Below are 19535 nucleotides of genomic sequence, written 5' to 3'. Positions count from 1 at the left end.
TAGTATCTAACTATGTACTTTCCGCTGTCTTCCAGTCTCAGGTTACTGATGGTCAATTCGTATAAATCCCCAGTGGAACCCACAGACACTCTGTTTTCAAATTCACTCGCGTTGGGTTTGTCAGGTTTGAGGCTGTGCACGATTGTGCCCTCAAAATCCATTGTCGTGTCACTCCACACGGCGTCCTTCAACCAAACAATGTACCCAGAATTCCCTATATTGGACAGAGTTAAGTGGACTGTCACACAGGAGCCCTCTTTGGCCGTCATCTCACTGAAACTGCAAGCAGAGTCTTACGGTAGAAAAGGAGAGAGAGAGAGAGAGAGAGAGAGAGAGGGAGAGAGAGAGTTCTTAATATTGCACTGTTGGATTGCAGCAGACAGATAATCCTCAGAAGTTAACACTGTGTTCATTCATAAAACCTTGGTTGCTATGCCAATCGTCATGCGTACAGTAACAAGGACAGATTTCTACTGGGGATAAAAATGCTTACGAGTGAAGTGTGTCAGTGACAGAGACAAGGGCATAACGAAACGTGCAAGGGACAGGGATGTCGTAGCAGGTACATACCACCAATCAGAAAGAAGACCATGGCACAGAAAGAGATCATGATGAACCTTCCTTTATCAGTGTGAGAAATCTGGAAAAGAAGACACTTATGAAGTGTGTGTGTGTGTATGCATGGTTGTGAGTCTGTGTATATGCATGCATATGCAACATATCAGTGGCAGCATATCAGTCTTTGTCTGAGTTTGCAGTCCAGTGTTTGTAAGTGTTTTGTAAGTTTGTAAGTTAATTGTACTCATTTTTCACACCAAATATTTTTAAATTTTAGGCAGAATAGGTTTTATTTTATTTTATTTTTAATATGTTGAAAAGTTCGTCTTGATGCATTATTTTTTGCTTGCTGCTCAAACTTGAAAACAGGACCACCAAACAAGGCCTAGCAAAACGGCCCTTGAAGTGCGACAAAGTCTGCAAAGAAAAGCTTGTGGATTATATGATTTCAAAATGCCAGCGTAAGTGGCATAAGAGTGGCTTCAGCGCCTCTCCCTGGATTTGTTCTGATCTGCTAGGCCATCATCTCCCAGCCCCTGTTCCATGGTCAACATTCTCCACGGCTGCCTACTGATGTTGTCTATGAAGGAAGCTGGCCTGCACATCAGTAGAAGTTTTTTTTCCTGGTCAGCTGAATCTTTTTCTACCTGCACTTCGCGGCTCTTTGTGAGCAACAAGCAATCCTGTCCTGGCACCTGGCAACCCACACAGTGTCTGTCTCTCTGTGATCAAAGACTACGGCTATCTGGCAACCCGTATAGTGCACACCACGGCCTGGAAATCCGCTTTGAGCGCATCTGGCAATCCTGGCGTTTGAGCTCACAACACAAATCAGTGGGTCGAAGTACACTCCTGATAATAATATACTATCTACTCACCGTTGGTAGCGAGCAGAATATGGTGAGTAGTGTGTTGATGATCTTCCCTGACTGCCACGGAAATCCTACATCATCTTCATAGTTTGTTGCTTTTGAATGACTACTTTGTTGTATCGAAAGACTCTGTTTTGGATTTTGTGGACAAATTAAATGCTGAAAAAGTGATGTTTAAGCACACTAAACTGAGAAGCTTAATTGTTCTACTGTTGCTTTTATCTGGAAAAGTTCAAACAAACCCTGGCCCAATTAAGTCTAAAATGTTTGGAAACTCCGTCAGATTTTAAAAGTACATCGGGTCTGGGTATTGTACATTTTAATGTTCGTAGTTTAGTTCCGAAAATAGACCTGATAAGGATTTAGGTTGAATCAACTGATGCTGATATAATTGTGATATCTGAAACTTGGTTGAGCAAGTCGGTTCCTGATGAAGATATTCATATATATGGCTACAATGTCTTCCGCACTGACAGACCCAAAAGGAGAGGTGGTGTAGCTATTTATGCCAAAAGTAATTTTCGTACGAGTGTACTGCTGTCAGAGTCCGCGTGCAAACAATTTGAAATGCTTGCTCTAAGAGTAGAGGTGACGAAAGACATCTTCATTACTGTGGTTGGTTGTTACAGACCTCCATCTGCTCCAAGTGATATGCTGTCTTCTTTCACGAAATGCATGGCGAAACTGAACTACGGTGAGGTTGTCATTGTCGGAGATCTAAATTGGGATTGGTTAAAACCGATCTCTGATGATTTAAAGGCTTACAGCGACTTTATGAATTTAACGCAATTAATAAGTGGCCCAACACGTCCAAATCAGAAAAATGTCCAGAGAAATTGACCCTTATTGATCTTTTCCTGACAAATGTTCCGCACAAATATATTGCAACTGGTATTTTTGTTAATGATCTGAGTGACCACTGTGCCATTGCAGCTATACGCTGCACTAAGATCCCTAAAACCAACCGCCGTTTTCTCCAAAAACATAATTTTAAACATTTTTCAGAACAATCGTTTTTACACGACCTGCACTATTGTGATTGGAGCAGGTTCAGTCTTATTCCAAATGTTGAAATGGCTTGGACTTCCTTTAGGGACAATTTCTTGAAAATCTCAAACAAACATGCTCCTTTTAGAACTTACAGGATTGAAGGTAGGGAAAATCCTTGGTTTTCTGACGAGTTGTCTAAGCAATTACACATGAGAAACCAAGCTTGGACTACTGCTAGGAGAACAGGTTCAGAGTCAGATTGGCTAATAGTTAGGTTTCTGAGGAATAAGTGTACACTTTTAGTTAAGAAGCTAAAATCTGACTACTTTGTATCAACCACAACTAAAAATTTAAACAACCCTTTCAAATTTTGGAAAGTAATCAAATCCCTGAGTACAAACTGTAATTATGAACTGCCGTCATGTATTATAAAGGGCGTTGATAAGGTCACTGATAGAGCTGAAATGCTCAACTGTTTCAACAAACATTTTGTTTCCTCTGGTTTTCTGTTTAAGGCTAGGCTCTGTAATCGACTGCTGCTTTCTTGGCCAGGTCTCTCTTGAAAAAGAGATTTCTAATCTCAATGAGACTAACCTGGTTAAATAAACACAGTTAATGCAGACTGCAGCTTATTAAAAAAACAGCATTATTTAATGAATTGCAGTCCAAGACACCATTCTATGTTGTGAACAATCTACGCAGCCTACTCTTTCCTATTACACCCAGAAAGATCAGCATCTGCATAAAATAAACATCTTACGCAAGGATGTGTTGTACAATCAGGGATCCACACAGCATTTGAGTCAAAAGCACGTCATATCTCCACAGTATCTCCACTAGTAATTAGCTAAAATATTAATATGTACAGTACGGTGTTAATATTTTTGAATAAGAATATTTGACTGAAAACCTTGAGTGCATATCTTTCCTGAATGGAGTTACTAAATTAGTTAGATCAACGCACCTCTATTTTGAACTCAAAAGGCCACAATAACAGCAAAGTCAATTTCTATTTAAAGCGATAACACTTGCTATTTGTTTTCCCAGACCAGAAACAAGGCGGAGTACAGACAAAAGCTACTAAACTCACAAACATTCAAATGAAATGTTAATAACTGTTGTAGCAATGGCATTGATACCTGTACCTGGAGGGGGGGTAGAGAGACAACCCCATCAGAAACAGAAATGCTAGAAATCATTTACCCATGAAAGAATTGTAAAAGTGGCTGCTTACCTACAAGTTGGATGTGACAGAGGATTAGAAATCAGCTACAGTTAATCTGGATGTACTATGTCCTTATCGTAAAATGACTGAAACTTAAAAATGACCCCTCTTCCTTAGACAGGAAATATACACACACAGAACTCCCCTTCTCGGTAGTGCATTTTCACAGTTTAGCCAAGTGTCAAAAGAAAAAAAAAGAACCTGTTTCCTGCAGAGGATGCGGTGGGAAGTGTCACTGTCTTTCTTTCTCTCTCAATACTGTATTTTTGTACTTCCCCCCACTGTTTTAAATAGACTTCTGCAGCAGTTACTGGAAACCGACTTCTTCATGGAAAGAAGGGAGAGAAATAAGATTCTTTTTGGATATTTGCAATGAGTTTATTTCCAGAACCAATGCATCATCACTCAAGACCTGATCTCATAATGCAGCAAGTGATAATAACAACGGAGCCAAGTTCAGCAAGTGTTGCCATGAAATATCACTTCAAGTCATTTTGCACATTTTGTTTTCATTAAAGAGCTTTCTTATGTCTGATGCAATGGTGCATGTCTTCACGGTGCAAGAAATACATGGAAAATTAACAAATAAAAATATCAAATTAATGCAAATGCGTAATGCAGCATGTACAGTACAGGCCGAAAAGGATTAGGCCACCTCCGGTTTTTTTTTTTTTTTTTTTTTTTTTTTTCTTAAATTGGTCGCAAAGAATTCAGTTCCTCAATCTGCCCCCCCGACTGCAGCCGCCGCCACCCTTTCTGCATCGGCGGCCATGTCGTTGATGGCGCCATTGAGCGCCAGGAACATGGTGGCGAAGGAGCGGCTGGCGGACTTGGCGGTCACGGGCAGCGCCATCTCCACCACGCGGGCACCGGTGGGCTTCTGCTTCTCTGCGGCCGTCAGCAGCTTCTTCACGGCACCCTTGGTGACCTCCTGGGAGAAGGGGCAGGTGCGCAGGGCCTTGAGCCGCGCCCCGTCCCGCCCCCGTCGGCGGGCCAGCCCCTCCAGCGACGCGTCGTCCAGGCCCAGCGAGTCGCGCGCCTTGCTCAGGATCCTCACCCCCACGCCGGCGTCCACCGCGGAGGACACCAGGGGCACGGGGATGGCCGAAACGCCGCCCGAGAGTGAGGCCGCCGCCCACACCAGCGCCTTGAGGGCGTCCCGCTTTCTGGTCACCACGGCGACGGACAGGGCCGGAAGGGCCAGGAGGAGGGCGGCGGCCTTGATCTCCGGGACGTCCCGCCACATTTCCTCCAGGATTTCGGGGAAGTCCAGGGTCTCCAAGGTGGTGCCACGTACCAGGAAGACCCTCGGGGAAGCCAGGCCCTCCGACCCCAACGACTCCTGGCTGGCTTTCCGCCGAGGCTCCATGGACTCCCGCGAGTCGCGCTCAGAAGCCAGCAAGGCGAAGTACACAGCCTCCCTCTGGAGCGATCTGGCCTCCCGCCACACGGGGGCGCTGTTGCTGCAAAACCGCATCCGAGAGGACGTCACGATGACGGCATTGTAGCGCAGGAACTTGACTTTCTCCATGTACTCCTCTGGGTCAAAGGGAGAGCCATCAGGGACCACGGGCAGGCCCCACAGTCGGAAGTCGGAGTGTTTGGGGTTTGGGTAAACTGTCAGCTCCTCTTGGGGGCTGGGGGAGGGGAACTGGGCCGCCCCACCATCCCCGGGCCGCAGGCCGCGGAGGGAGTTGAGGAGGGCGGTTTTCTCCGGGCTGCTCTCCCCCACCACAGCGATGTTCACCCTGCTGATGAGGAGGTCCTCCACCGCCTCCTTCACCTCGGAGAGCCCCTTCTTCTCCATGGACTCCTTCAGCACCTCCAGGAGGTTCAGGCTCCTCAGCACGTCCGCCATGGAATCCGTCCTCAGCTGCAAAAAAAATACCAGACACTAACAAAATGACAAATCGCACCATTTTTCAGGAGTGGCCTGGTCCTGATCCCCAGAGGTCCAGGGTTTGCTCGTTTTTGTTTTCGCCTTAAAAACGAAAACCTAGAAACCAGACGATGTGCGTTAACTGTGAAATCAACTGCTTTAATCGATCGACTAAGTGCCGAGTGGAAATAAAAATGCAGAAATTTTGCGGGTCTCCAGGGCCAAAGCTGTTAACCCCTGACTGTGATTTACCTGCTAATAACTTCAATGAGTATTAGGCATCGTGTTAGGAGCACAGCTGAGAATGCTTTTAAACTGTATGACTTTATGGAACACAATTTAATATATATACAGAATTCTCACAAAAACATGCTGTTGTGAAATGATTCAGTTATTACTTTTAAACACTTTTTTTTAGAAATTGTTTGAAATTATATTTGAAATACTGAGAATACTGAGTATTTAAATCACAAAATTTATTTAAGGAGCATTTGCCTTTATTCACAATTATTTTCAAATGTCTTTAAAAATACTGAATTTTCAAATAAAAAGGGTTTGATTTAATTAAATTATTTGAAAATACTTTCACAACATAAAGCCGGTGGTGCAACATACGCAATTGCACCAAGCTGTTGAAAGACTTGAGAAGCATTGGATATGCGAGAACCTATCAGCTCTGAAATGTGAGCGTTTTGTCCAATTTAGAGGACAGTATATTGACTAGAATGGGTCAGGTGACTGCTGACAGCCCCAGTCCAACTGTACCGATTTCCATTGTTAATTGGTAGTGAGTATGTAAGGATGAATGTTATTTTATCTGTGTCTAACCTTACAAAATGTAAAAGAAGGAACTGTTTGCATGGCTGTCGAACGCTCTGACTACAGAAAAAAAGAGGAAATACAGTAAAAGCCGCTAACTTTAAAAAGATTTCATGGGAACAAACAAACTGTCAAGTAGCTTATCAAGAAGTCTGAGTTTGCCATTACCCAACACCTCCATGCACACTGATTACTGACGCTGATATAGTTAGTTTGATTTCAGTTTGATTTGGTTTTGTTCTCTTTTTCAATAAACACTTGTTATTTCCTTCAACTAAAGTCTGGTGTCCGTTTAATGTGTCGGTCCTTGATCCGGGTCGTCACATTAATTTAGGGCTCGTCCGGGATTGTTTGTGGGTCACAAACGTGTCCCTTTTTGATATTTAATTAGCATGGGTAAAGTGTTATAATCGGTTTTCCATGTGGCTCTCTCGATTTGCATTAAGCAGAGCTAGTGTTTGCTTCCTGGTTTGTATGTAGGCGCGGATGTGCGCTGGCGTTCTGGCCTATCAGTGGCGAGTGTGGTACAGGAAGTGCTGGTGAGCTGTTTATGTGCTTGCCTTGTGCAAACCAGCAAGTGCGGGTCTGTTTGGATAGCCCCTTTGAAGTGTAATGGACGTACCAGAGAAAGGCGCAGAGACAGAAGTAGCGGTGCAAAAGTTAGGGGTTTATTGTTCCCAGCACAGGTTGACCACAAAAAAATGTCTCAAACCAACAAGGGAAAAAAACCAACATGTAAAAAAAATAAGAAAAAAAAACAAAAGAAGTATGAAATGCTCAAATAACAAAATGCCTCTAGCTCTGCTCTTGCCTCTTAAAATACAGAGATCTAAAATACAGCAGATTAGCAATTATAGAACCTTTTAGCTTAACAAACTCACACCATGGCACCCCAAAACAAGACAGACCAAGGGGCCCAAAATACTCATTTATATAATGGTGGCCAGCACCAAAATACAGGAAAAAAAAGGACATAAATATGTATAATAGCTATTACAGGTATTTGAGGAATGACAAATATACAAATTTGTCAAAATATACATATAATAGTTAATATTTGTATTGCATTTGTTGACTAATAATTTTAAAAGAAGAAAATGAATACATTTTAATAATAATTTTAAGATGACCGTGGGTCCTGTGGTCCCCTCAGGCCATGGATGCAGTGGACTGATCAGCCCTCCCACTAGGAACCAAATAAATGTTCCTTGTTTCCGCCCGCGACCCCTTTTGCGGCGGACCCGTCTGCAGGAATGAAACTTAAAAGCAGGTAATACAAACAACCGCGGTACAATGACATTATGTTAAACTTAACGTTGAACTAAGTGCGTGCACTCACTTAATAAAACGAAAGTAAATAAAGGATTGTGAAAAACAGAAACCGTGTGGCGAGTTATTTTAAATGATATGTATAAATGTACTTGGAAATATATGGTAAATGGGGTGAATTGTGCTTAGCGCAGCGACCTGTCTGTGTGACTCGCTCTGCAGCCATCACAGAAGGAATAACGTAATTGAGTTGAATTGCTGTAACGTTGAGCTTGAGTTAGGCTATATTAAAAACATTTATTTTGACACATGTGGCATTGTGTTTGTTTTAGAAGGAGCTTGGTTGAAGTTGAAGTAAAGCCTTCTAAATTGTTACGCCGTTGAGCGTACGGGTGGAGAGAATAATTGAACTGTGTTTTCGTTACAGCACTGAGTTTTTTTTTCTTCTCTGCTTCAGTGTCAATTGAGGAGGGGTGAGTAGTGATACACTGATCTGGACAGGCAACATGCCGGTGTTTTACTACTAGAGCTGTGAACAATTACCCCAATTAGGCTGTAGCGACAGTGTCCTTCAGGGATACTGTTTGGCGATTTTGGTGGGTGTTTGTTATTTTTGTGTGACTAAATTGGTTTGTGGCATTTGTCCTGGGTTCATTCCGTGGTGTGATGCGCAGTCTGTCAAGTTGTGTGTTATGCTGCAGGGTTGAGTGATTAAATACCCCGCCGTTACGTCACATGACGACTAGGGATTCCGTTAGTATAGCGGGGTGCTGTTTTTTTTTTCGGGTTGCCTGCCCGTTTCTCACTTTGTGCCCTGCTCATCCATCTTAAATTTTCCGTTCAGGAGGTTGCATCTCTATTGCAATTCCCTTGTTTGTCACAATTTAACACGATGTCTGACCTTGATGCCATAGAGAGTGGGAAAGATAAGGGTTTTCGAAGGGTATTCTTGTCCTTTACTAAGGCTGAATTAAGTCAACTAGTAGTGTTTTGGGGTGGCACTGTAACATCTGCACTCAAAAAAGGTGATTTAAGAGACATGGCAATTCAATTGGCATCTGAACAGGACATTACGTTGTCCTTGGCACCCATGCCAGCTGCACTGCCATCTCAAGAGCCAGGGAGTGAGTCTGAATTGGAACATGAGATGTCGTTTCGCGACCAGGTGCAATTAGAGACAGTCAAGCATGACTTTGAAATGCAGAGGTTAAGGCTTGAAGTTGGAAAAGTAAAATCCGAACAGGATTTAAAGGAGAAAATTGAGTTTGCAAAACTAAAATTTGAACAGGATAAGTTGGCTTGAGCGTGAGAAATTTAAAGAGCAAAGTACTAAGACAATCTTTGGTAGGTCGACCTGGGTTTGAGGCTTCTGTACTTAGTTTTTTAGATGGGAATTCTGGCTCCTCTGGTTTTGATGTCACCCGCAATCTTTGTCCAATCCCTAAATTTTCTGAAAAAGACCCAGACTCGTTTTTTGTGCTGTTTGAGAGACTAGCTAAAGTTCTTAATCGGCCGGAGGATGAACAAGTCGTTATGCTGCAGTCAGTGTTGGTTGGTAAAGCGCAAAAAAATTCTCCTTCGACGTTTCAGAGACTCATGAACAGGGTGTTGGGGCTGGAATGTAATTGGGCAGAGGGCCACTGTTGATGTCCCGGGACAGCGTGGAGCCAACATCTCAATGTGTGCTGTCGTTTCCCACAATGCAGTTGAGGCTCGTGACCCTCTGCTGGGGGCATACAACTCTGTGCGCCTCATACATTTTCTGGATGGGCTGTACAACCGTCTCTTACAGCCAAATGCTCTGATGGTGTTCATCATTGTCTGGGACAATGTAAACTTCCATCGTGCATTGGCTGTGCGAGACCGGTTTACAGCCCATCCAGAGTTCCGATCAAAATTCCTTCCACCTTACTCCCCCTTTATGAACCCCATCGAGGAGTTTTTCTCGGCCTGGAGGTGGAAGGTATACAATAGGCGTCCATATGAGCAGGCAATGCTCCTTCAGGCCATGGATGAGGCATGCGATGACATTACAGCCCAGCAGTGTCAGGGGTGGATAAGGCACTCTAAAAGATTTTACCAGCACTATCTTGCCAACGAAGACATCAGATGCAACGTCGACGAAATTCTGTGGCCAAATGCAGCGGAGAGGCAAAATGCTGCTTAAGCACCAAAAAGCAGATTTTTTTGTTGTACTTTATGGTAAAGTTTGTTGTTACTGTAACTGTTTTTGCTTTTACTATTTTTGGTTTTACTGTACAATACAGTTGTGTTTACAGTACTGAATTACTGTATGATTTTTCTTTAATGATTAAACTTCATATAATCTAATCTAATATTTTGTTTGTCTTTCATAAAAACACAAGCGCTATACTGCAGTCTATCACAGGGGGTGCTTGCTGTACATAATTTCAAGTACCTATGAGGGAAATGACCATTGCATACTCTTTTTTCTAACAAGTATTTTGTGTTTGACCGCATTATTTCATAAGGCCGTTGTATTTGAAAATGCACCAATAATTAAATAATTAAAAACTTCTACATGAACATATGCCCTGTTCTGACACTATTGTGGCGATCTCGCCTCCGTTATTGTAGCTAGCTGTAAATATTTGTAAATGCATGATCGTGTTTGTGTTGTTATTAAATGTGCATAGCCTGTTAATAGTCGCTTATGTAGCGCTAGCTAACTTCGTTGTATTTGTGATCGTTGGACCCTTACGCTTGTGTACAGTAGTGTTGTTAATGTCGCTATGAATATCGCTGTAAGTAATGATAGTTTTGTGTTGTTGTTATTTTGTGCTTGATGTTGCGATTGGCTCTCGCTAATGTCCGGTGATTGGTGCACCGAGGGCAGCGAATTAAGCCAATCGGGGCGTCCCAGGGCTATAAAAGAGCTGTTCGCCCGATCGAACGGGATAGATCTTTAGAACTGTTAGTAAGAGATGTCTGCAATATAGTGAAGCTCCGCTCTAAATATAGCACTCACACAGGACGTCTACACGGAGAGCACTGAGACTCTAAATACAGCACTCACACAGGACGTCTACACGGAGAGCAGATTCCTTGCTGAAAAATTCCGCAATTCGGAAACGGACAACCCCGTCTCCGCCTCTTTTTTTCGCGCCGAACGCTACATTATGATAAACTTTAGCATGAAATACAATCTAATTTGGTTCAGTTGTTTCTATTGTGCATGCATTATATGATTTTGAGCCCAAGATTAGGAGTATAGCATTTTGCGTTAGGAAGAACGCTTTCAAACTCGTTTTTGATCAGAAGGATTTTGTGTTTGGCAGCATTATTTGATGGTGACTGTTGTATATTGAAAGTGCAGCAATGATTTAACTTCATTGTTTGAAATATCTAATGTTCTGGTGCTGTGACAAACTTTTGCATATAATATTCTCTGATTTGACACTGGTGTTTTTATTTTGCATGCTATATTACATTTTGAACCCAAAATGAACAGTATAGCATTCTGTGTTAAGAGTTTTGCACATTGAAACTCTGTTGTGCAAAATAAGTCAAAGCAATCGTAATAAATGTAATTAGATATGGGAGCACAATAGCGGTCATCAAGTAAACTAAAAACATTTTTTTTTACTTCAAAGAAAGCTTCTAATATGAACCTAGACAGTTTTAGTAGACAGTTTATAATCAAATCAGAATTTGATTATTTTTGAACAGTAAATCCACACCTGTACACTTAAACAAATGTTCAATGTCAAACCAGCAAATACATTTTATCCCTTTTTGACAACATATATCCTGTTAGAGTAACACTTTTTACTGTACATAATTCAAATTGCTATGGAACAGAAGTTGATTTTTGTTTGTTCTTTCCTTAATTTTACAGCAAAAATAAAAAAAACACATGCCTCATTTAGTCCTGCCCTTATTTTATATACAACTTCAAAAAGACTGTAAATGAATGCACTTGTGTTTAAGACCTGTTCTCCCCCAGCTCTCTTTGCAAGACAGTAAAAGGTCCTTTCAGTCTCTCACTCAACAGACCCTTTTTTAATTCTGCCAATAAAAAAAGTACAATTAACTTGGGTCAGAAAAACTTTGAAAAATAAACTTTTTTTCATCATACATGCAAAAGCACAGTGCTTTGAATAAGTGGGGAAGAGAGAGAGAGAAATAGAGAGAGAGATGAGAGTGAGAGAAAGATAGAGGAAAACAGAAAGTTTAACACATGACATAAAATCTCAGAAAAACTACCCGGATGGGTAGATAGCACTCCTGGTAAGATGAAACGTAGCAAAATATGTTCAAGTAGTGCTACTGGCCAGTGTTTAGGCCATATTACAGTTTGTTGTGTTTTTAGATTTCTTTTTTTTTTTTGCTGAGCTATGAAATGCTGCTTCAGTTTATTTGTCCCCCCCAAAACTGCGCCCCCCCAAAACTTTTTATCACCAGCCGCCACTGCAACAGGGAAACGTCCGAATGAGACAGGAAAAAAGACGAGGCACTGCACCAGGATGCAAATATTCATTAAATATTTATTTAATCTTTATTTAATATTTATTTAATCTTTATTTAACCAGCAGCACCCCATTCTGATTGATATCTCTTTTACAAGGGGTACCTGACATAAAATACAGAGTTACCCATTAAGACAGTTGCCGATGAAGTTACAAACAACAAATGTGCAGTGAGACAATAGTATAATAGAAATTAAAGAGCAGAGTAGAGGCTAAAAACAGGAGCATACGTCAGTCCCTGAGTCATGAATTCCATGTTTGAAATCAGCAATTGATATTAGTCTTTCTCTTTTAAGCTTTTCAGCAGACTGTTCCAACCATAAGATGGAGAATGACTGAAAACCAGCTTTCCGAATTCAGGAGAGGGACAAGGGACTTTTTAAAAAACGTGTAACAACCCTAGAGCACAATGTAACATTCTTTGAAAATCCATGAGGATGCAATTTTGATTTGGTGTTCTCAAAAACAGACAGCAGCCGAATTTACACGACAACCTATGGCATACAGTCATTAAATCACAAGAGATGCAAGTGAAGTGTACAAAAATAGTCATTCTGTAAAAAGAATGAAAAATGAAAAAAACTAAATTCTATTCTCCATGATAAATACTAAATAAACATCTCTGCAAGTCATAAAAATGCTCTTAGGACAGATAGATAGAAATTACCCTCAACATTCGGTGTTTTTTTTGTTTTGTTTTTAAAACAAAAATAAATCAGCTTTAAAAGAAACACAACATGCTCACATTTTTAATTAGCCCCTGAATCTGGTCTGTTTCCATCTTCAGGGTTCTGGTAATCATCGTTCTCATCTTGTGTAGTCCCTGTGTCTTTCTGATGCTTGTTTTTTACCTAACATATACAGCACACGTACACACACACACACACACACACACACACACGCACACACACACACACACAGGTTCATGGTTATTTAAAGGAACACCTTAGTGCACGAACCGGCATAGTCTCAGGGCAGTGCCTATGTTCATATGAAGAAGAAAAAGTGGAAAGACAAAACCTTTTTTATTACAAAATTAACTCTGCAAAAACTCGTGAAATTAAAAAATATATCCAATTATGTATGCATTCTTTGAATTTTAACAGTGAAGCCACATATCCTCCGACGTGAAGCCAATTTGTAATCGCCTCTCTTCATTGTCAATGAGAGACAATTCTTTGCGTTTGCATGGCATGTTGGGATAGGTAGCAACAAGAAAACAAAGTGACCAGTGGGATGAGGAACATGGTGTGATAACCAATCAGATTAAAGATCTGACTTGTATATTATCCCCCATTTAAAATTTTACTATGCCCGCAAGCGACCGATTGTGGGAGGTGAGAGCAATGCCAAGTGAACTTGTTGGAGGATCAGTGGATTCAGCCTTAGTCTGGAGGCTTCACTGTGATGGCTTAAGACTTCCATTTCTTGAGAAGAACAAAAGGCTTCTGCATAAACATTAAGGGCAAGAAAAGAGAATTTCAGCCCTTCAGCTGAGTCTGTGAGGTTTTCTCCTCTGTTTGGACTGAGCGATTAAAAACTAATACAGATCTCATCCTGTCTTTACTACACACAACTCTGATACTGAGGGAATCTACATACATTTCATTTTCATAAACATGAGTTTTTATAAATATGAGCATAGTGGCACCCCCTGGTGTGTATTTCTCTGTATCACACTTGCTCACCTGCAGCACGTCATAGTCAGGGCTGATGTTGGAAAGCTGCAGACTGGCATATGTGTCCCTGTCCCTCCCTCCCTTTAAAGGAAAAGACACACAGATGGTGTGAATGTAAAACAGAGGTGAAATCAGGCTGAGCTGCATACAGGAAAAAGTGGAAAGACAAAACTATTTTTATTACAAAATGAACTCTGCATAAACTCGTAAAATTAAAAAAATATTTCCAATTATGTATGCATTCTTTGAATTTTAACAGTGAAGGCACATATCCTCCGACGAGAAGCCAATTTATAATCGCCTCTCTTCATTGTCAATGAGAGACAATTCTTTGCGTCTGTAAGGCATGTTGGGATAGGTAGCGACAAGAGGTAAGAAAACAAAGTGACCAGTGGGATGAGGAACATGGTGTGATAACCAATCAGATTAAAGATCTGACTTGTATATTATCCCCCATTTAAAATTTTACTATGCCCGCAAGCGATCGATTGTGGGAGGTGAGAGCGATGCCAAGTGAACTTGTTGGAGGATCAGTGGATTCAGCCTTAGTCTGGAGGCTTCACTGTGATGGCTTAAGACTTCCATTTTTTTAAAAGAACAAATAGCTCTTGCATCAACATTAAGGGCAAATGTTGATGGAATCCAGTCAAATGTGACTCTACAGAGCACTTCAGGTGAGTCTGGGAGGTCTTCACCTCTGTTTGGACTGAGTGATTAAAGACAAATGCAGATCTAATCCTGTCTTTACTACACACGTCTCTGATACTGAGGGAATCTGCATACATTTAATTTTCATAAATATGAGTTTTCATAAATATGAGCGTAGTGGCGCCCCCTGGTGTATATTTCTCTGTATCACACTTGCTCACCTGCAGCACGTCATAGTCAGGGCTGATGTTGGGGAGCTGCAGACTGGCATATGTGTCCCCGTCCCTCCCTCCCTTTAAAGGAAAAGACACACAGATGGTGTGAATGTAAAATAGAAGTGAAATCAGGCTGAGCTGCAGAGTGTTTCAGAAGAGGAAGAAGAGGAAAGGATGGTGAGACTCACCTTCAGTCTTCTAGACAACCTGGAGACATGGAAATCAGAGTAGAGAGAGAATGTGTTATTGCCTCTGCTTATCCAGCATGTCTCTGCAAGCCGCATGCATTTACTGGATGGGATAGTTTCAACTTTTAAAATATTTTACTGAAAGCATAATTGCCTCTCAGTATCTGGTCAGAGACTATGGTAATGATATATTTTATCAGCAGTAGGATCAAGATGACTGTACCTTTTATTTTTGTGGATACAGAATCCAACAGTCAGCACATACAGACAAATAAGTCCTATGATGATAATAAGTAACAGTGGATTGAAATTTAATTCTGAAAAGAAAACATGATGATTTTAATCATGATGATTGGACCTCATTCATGCCTAAAAGACTTATTTAAAAGACAGGGCTGGCCCGTGGCATAAACGATCTATGCGGTTGTTTAGGGCCACAACCGCTAGGGGGGGCCACACGACCACGAGGGGGGTGCCACACGATCCAATATTTATCTAAGGTAAATAACGATATTTTCCTAATTACGTTATTCATCCCCTATTGTGGAACTAGAGCTATAAATTAAACGGAATGGCAACAGAACATTTCATAACAATGTAATATAAGGAGGATTTTACCAAGCAAACTGCCCACCCCCCCCCCCCCCCTCCACCCCCCCCGCTCAAACAGATTTGTTTAGGGCCACCAAAATCCTAAGGCCGGCCCTGTTAAAAGACATCATCAGACTTCACTCGTTTACAGATATCCAACAGTGAAAATGTGTTCTAGAATCAGGGTAAGAACTTGATCTCCTAATTTTAAACTATTCATAAAAGCCAGAGTACTCTGCCCCTCTAATTCTATTTAATCAAATTCAGGTCTTACAGATTCTAGATGCACAACTTCATACAAAACCAGAGTAAGAGAGTCTGTGGACTGTGTCCAATAAAGTAGAAACAACGTCATAAACAGAACTGGAAACCTACAGAATTGTAGGTCATAGTGAAATAAACAACACATCTCCACTGGATTAGTCAGGGTGCAGAAAAATGTTGGTAACACTTTAATGAGCTGTCTGTCTGAATGTATGACCTTCAATCTTATTGAATCAAATATCCTTGATAGATTCCACCAAAGGTTAAAGGGGAACTTTCCATGAACATCAAATTTTAATGCTATGCTGGAGTTCATATGTTAACGTTTTATTGATGTTCATATTTTTTATTAACATGACTGATCAGTAATGAATCAATATTGCCCATAGTTCATAATGGCTGATTTGCTTTGTTGTGTGTGTGTGTGTGTGTGTGTGTGTGTGGGGGGGGGGGGGGGGGGGGGGGGTGGCTCTCTCTCTCTTTCCAGCAGTAAATCTAACCCTGTTAACCTTATTTAGGAGAACAGTGAACATAAAACAAATGATGATTGGCTAAGATGAACCTGAAACACCATGTGATGTGATATGAACGTTAGAAATGCTCAGAGGGACTGCCCCTCTGTGGGACTTCTGAACACACACCTTGCTGTGTGAAGTGACTCCCCTTCTGCAGAATACAGAATACCGATTGTTTACATGGATTTGTCCACAGATAAAATGATTTGGCTTGAAAAGTGCCAGTTACAATATTTTGATTCTTCAGGTCGTGAATTTCCATTCTCATGAAAATACCTCTCAATTTCTGAGCCAATCTGCCACATTCACTCTTTGTGTCATAGAAACACGTGGAGTTTTAGAGGCCTGTTCTGGATGTGGGACAGGGACACATCTACATGAGCTCAGTTTAAAAATGATGACCGCAGCAGTGGGGTTGAGTAATATAATACAATAACATGGAATTACAGTGAAATTTCCCTTCACACTGACACTGACTTTATAGGCCCCAGTTTCTCTTACTTTAGAATGAGCTGCATTATGAAGCATATCATCATCATGGCACCAGCACTGGCACCTGCACCAATCAGCAGTGAGGTAATGCCAAAACCTGCATGAAGGACATGTCAGTTACATACTGAAAAACAGTCTTCAAAAAATATATGTATATGTTCACCTAATTACAGTGGAGACACAGTCCGCAAAATGTATTGCATTCTTTCCATTCTCTCTAAGATAATACATGCATTATTACTTTAGTAAATATCCACTAATAAATTAATGAACTTATGAATTACTGAAATAATTATTCAACCATGTATGCATTTGAAGAATGGTATCGCGTGGAACATAAAAATTGTGGTATTCTAGAACCTGCCGTTCAAAAGCTGAATGTATTCCAAAAACAAAATGGAACAAAGTACATTTTGCGTGGGATATCAAATGAACCCCTGCCCACCAATACAATGACCTAAAAATAATGTCACTTGCTGGAGGAAAAGAAGAAAACATATTAGCACAGTTACAGCGTCATCATCAGCACTTTTACAAACCCTTAAATAAAACCGTCAAATCTGCACCTCTGTATATTAGTGTGTGATGTATAAATATGCTAAAAAAAGAAATGTACTTCCATTTACCTGAGTGTTGCTGTGGTGACGGGAGGTGGAGCTGGAGGCTGGAGTTGCCGAGAGTGTTGGTGCTGACACAGAGGAGAGTGGGCGTGTCTCCCTGTGATTGGCGCATGGTGAGGGAGCTCCTCAGGCCTGTGTTCCCCAGCTGCTCCTCCCTGATGACTCTCTCAGTAGAGTTAGTGACCCGCAGTCCAGACACACGCCACTCCATGCTGGGAGAGGGATTCCCACTGCTCTCACAGGAGCAGCCGATCTCTGCTGCAGTTCTGCTGCAGCTCCCAGAGCCAGAGATCTGAGGCATGTCTGAACACAGGATCCACATCCACAGTTACTAATATCACAGTTTCACACATATAACAATAGTATGATACAGATTCCTCTGTATATGGAATATATGCAGTTGTTGTACGTCGCTCTGGATAAGAGCGTCTGCTAAATGCCTGTAATGTAATGTAATGAAATATGGAGAAACACAACTAATTGACATAGTTTGACCCATAATGCCAAAAAATAGTTTGTACTGGTTTTTTTATAGTCATGTACAGATTATAGAAAAATGGAAAAAATCATTAGATTTAGATTTTAGGAGAAAAGTTAGCCTTTCAAATAATTTTACATTTTTTTCCCATGGGCTTTAGCAGACATCCTTATCCAAAGAAAGTTACTCTACTTTGGCTTTTTTACATTGTACCTATTTATATATCTGGAAAAATACTGAAGCAGTTGAGTAAGTACACTCCTCAAGGGTGCAATGCAGTGCCCCACCCATGAATCAAACCCGCAACCTTTAGTTTGCTAGACCAGTTCTTTACCCATTATATTGAACTACCACCTGGCAATGTAACATAATCGAGAAAAACCAAAAAAAAAAAACTGTGCTTTCTGCCTGATGTGACTCCTCTGAGAAACAACTTGATGTGCTAATCTGGCTTTCCAGTGTTGGAGGTCTAATGGTAAAAAGGACTGCATTCATATCTGTTGCTGTGGATAAAACAGTCAAAGAGTAAGAGCAGAGGGTGATTGGTGATTGGAGAGCACAGACAACTACGGTGAAAATGAATCACAGACATTCGCTGTGACTGTGGGTCACAGACCATAGCGGTGAATCACAGACACTCCAACAGTAAATCACAGATCGATAACAGTCACAGGCAGAGTATTCACAATGCGCTGGGACTCTAAATACAGCACTCACACAGGACGTCTACACGGAGAGCACTGGGACTCTAAATACAGCACCCACACAGGACGTCTACACGGAGAGCACTGGGACTCTAAATACAGCACTCACACAGGACGTCTACACGGAGAGCACTGGGACTCTAAATACAGCACTCACACAGGACGTCTACACGGAGAGCACTGGGACTCTAAATACAGCACTCACACAGGACGTCTACACGGAGAGCACTGGGACTCTAAATACAGCACTCACACAGGACGTCTACACGGAGAGCACTGGGACTCTAAATACAGCACTCACACAGGACGTCTACACGGAGAGCACTGGGACTCTAAATACAGCACTCACACAGGACGTATACACGGAGAGCAGATTCCTTGCTGAAAAATTCTGGTCACTTTTTTTCTTTTTCTTTTTTTGTGGTATTAAAAATATTGACTAACGTAGCATAATCGTCATTGCGGGGAAATAGCTTGAAATCCTGTGGGATTGGGGTTGGGTGGGTTAAGTGGTGAACTTCCATCTCTGGGGTTGTGAGTTAATTTTAAAACATGGGTAACTCATAAGGTTGCCAGATTTAAAACGTGTCCAATGTGGACAGCATGCACATGCCCACATTGGTGACAGGGCAGCTTAAAGCTTAGAGTAGGAAAGGAGGGCAAACAGTCTGACAGTGCAAATAGAAGATGGATTTCATTACAAACTAACAGCCAATTTTCAATCAATTATACAGAACAGTCATTTAATATTGTCTGGTCAAAACCGTCTGGCATCTGGCAACCTTGCACTGTACGTGTGACACTGTATTTCTATCAGAGTCCTTTGGATCATATTCATTGTACACTTTCGTGAATTGGTTTAATTTTTACAAGCATCTGAAGTATTTGAAATTTATCAGAGCCCGTTCAAAACGTGCGACCCAGAGCTTATCTGCACATAGTAATGTGTAAAGAGCAGAGAAGATTTAGCAAACTTTGGCGCATACGCACGATCGAATCTTATCTCTATGGGGTCCGAGTTGCTGCTTGAGATCTCGTT

The 19535-nt window shown here is 41.4% G+C and overlaps 1 protein-coding gene and 1 long non-coding RNA gene across 2 annotated transcripts in view; both read right to left on the bottom strand.

The window, feature by feature from the left end:
• The window catches only part of LOC118226837 (sialoadhesin-like), a 140081-nt gene that overhangs the window by 107833 nt on the left and 12713 nt on the right, over positions 1-19535 (bottom strand). The window lies entirely within an intron of this gene.
• On the bottom strand, positions 14704-15393 carry LOC118227348. The gene is made up of 3 exons (XR_004765257.1): positions 15056-15393; positions 14833-14851; positions 14704-14722 (listed from the first exon to the last, which is right to left on the bottom strand). It is a non-coding gene; the product is annotated as an uncharacterized LOC118227348 (long non-coding RNA).

Source organism: Anguilla anguilla, chromosome 1 (assembly GCF_013347855.1).
Source record: "Anguilla anguilla isolate fAngAng1 chromosome 1, fAngAng1.pri, whole genome shotgun sequence".
Lineage (NCBI taxonomy): Eukaryota > Metazoa > Chordata > Actinopteri > Anguilliformes > Anguillidae > Anguilla > Anguilla anguilla.
The sequence above is the reverse complement of the archived record's forward strand: the minus strand, read 5'-3'. Positions and strand labels throughout refer to the sequence as shown.